This window comes from Bombus impatiens, unplaced genomic scaffold, assembly GCF_000188095.3.
Source record: "Bombus impatiens unplaced genomic scaffold, BIMP_2.2 scf_0127, whole genome shotgun sequence".
NCBI lineage: Eukaryota > Metazoa > Arthropoda > Insecta > Hymenoptera > Apidae > Bombus > Bombus impatiens.
The window spans coordinates 108,854-111,057 of NT_176546.1; the positions used below are offsets into that span (position 1 = coordinate 108,854).

Here is a 2,204-nt window from a genome sequence, read left to right on the forward strand (position 1 = left end):
CAGCCGGTACACCCGGGAGGTGGAGCCAGAAGGTAGGAGCAGGGCAACGACGAGATATCGGCCGTTAATTTGTTAGAAACGCCACCGGCACGGCCGATTGCACCGTCCGCAACTATGTACCTTCTGCTTTCAAGGAACGGACGGCCGCCGTTTGCCACGCTCGCTCGTCTTCCCGACGCGAGACGACATTTTCTAATCGCTACGTCCGCCACACGACAAAATGTCTAGAGACTTCTGCCTACTATTCGCTCGTTCGCCGCCTGGTACCGATTGTTTACTTACGTACGCAAAGTTTTAAGTCGCAGTTTGCTGCAAGTTAGTATTTTCTGAGAATTAAGAATCGTATGACGTTTGACCTTCGAAATAGTCGTCTAATAGTACGAAAACGGATTAGAAGTGGTTGATAAAATCTGATACTAGGTAATCGTATAAAATTTGTATAAAATTCCTGGATATTTAGGAACGATTTCGAAAGTGGATTTTTCCTACAACGAAACTTTAGTGTTTGGTTTAATCTTTTATCGATTATAGTTGTATTACGTTGCGAATATGCTTCACCTATCCTGATTAATAGCTACGTACTGCCTATATTGAAAAGTAGAAAGTTCCTTCCTTAGACAGCCAATTAATCTATGTAGTGTTAAAAATCGCTTCCTATTTCCTTTATATTCTCTTTAATTTATATTATACTTGAAGGTATTTTTTACATCTTCCCACAATTATTAATAATTACTTTAGTGTTACTAAAATACAAAAGTTTGAAATTTTATAGTTTCGTTGGAAGAACGAAACCTTAAAAGGATGAAACGTCGTAGAAATTTGTCATTCGGTTGACGTAAGACTATGAAACACTGAGAGATCCGAGTCTAGCGAAGTTCAAGGCGGTTTCGATGAAGACGTCAGTGCGAATTTTTTTAGAAGCCTTATCCAAGACAATGGTGAGTGAGGTTCCGATAGTCCGGCAACAACGGGACTCGAACAGTAGCGGATTATTCCGCGATTCCGAAGCATGGAACAACGATCTTGGAAACGGTTTCAGGTGTTCCAATAGACCTCCACTGCATTTAAATGCACTTGATATTGAAATTAAAATGGAGAACGTCGTAAAATCAACGTTCTGACCAATCGTTTCCTTGCGTTTGACATTTATCTACCGACTCGCCGAAACGATCCGACTTTCGACAATTTTGTTCGATAAAGCTAATATTATTCCATTATCGCTTTATACTTTGTTAGGAAATAAATATACTGCTACGGTCGTTATACAATATGCTTTACTTCAGTGAAAATGATCTCTTTATATAGCGTATAAAAACTCTTCTGGAGGATTGTAAGTTAGATACATATCCAGTTACACAAACTGCGTATTCCACCTACTTCCTGTAATTCAAATCAAATTAATTATGTACTATATCAATTAAATGCAAAGTATTTCTTTGAATAATTCTAAATACTAAATAAAATTGTATTCGTAATATCTCACTTTGTTAAATGAAAAGATCGTAAATTAAAAATTCAAACGCGTTGCACCTGTTCTAAGTTTCAGACGTTATACCTACAGTATGTTCAAGACCTACCGCGTAGTGTTGATATATTTAATTCTATCCAAGAACAATCAAAGCGCTTTTAATGATGTTGCACGTCGCTACGAGCAGACAGGAATCGTCTCTACCAATCGACCTTAGTTACGTGATAAAATGTCAAGGAACGCCACGGTCTGGAAAACCGGCGCGATGCATGCTCGCTTCGTTGAAATGATCGCCTCGCGCGAATTTTTCTATGAGCGTCGCCCAAGACAACGTATTCCGACATTGTCCGTTAACGCGGTGTGTCTAGTACCTACGCTGGCATTGTATTCCAACGTAATAGATTCACGATCGGAGGATAATCAAACGAACTGTAAAAAGGAGTCGACCAGTATTCTTCGCACGAAACCGATGTTGATAAGGCTTACAGAGTCAAGTGATTCATTTCCCTAATATGTCTACGCGTCGAATGACAATCACTGGTACCGTTCATGCTTCTGTTTCTCGCTGGTTCAGTGTCTGATACAGCCAGAGGTTCCTCGAACTAGTGGAACTTATTGCTGGACGTTGCTTAGGTACAGGTTCACAGGTCTCAACGAAGAATGTATTGATCGGCTAATTTATATGAAATATACGTAGACAGCGTAGCGTAGCAATTTCAATGTACAGTGGACGAAA

General features: G+C 39.7%; 1 pseudogene; it reads right to left on the bottom strand.

Moving 5' to 3' along the window:
* LOC105680271 overlaps nucleotides 1–189 on the bottom strand; it is a 1,435-nt pseudogene extending 1,246 nt beyond the window's left edge.
* Between the last annotated feature and the right edge of the window lie 2,015 nt (nucleotides 190–2,204).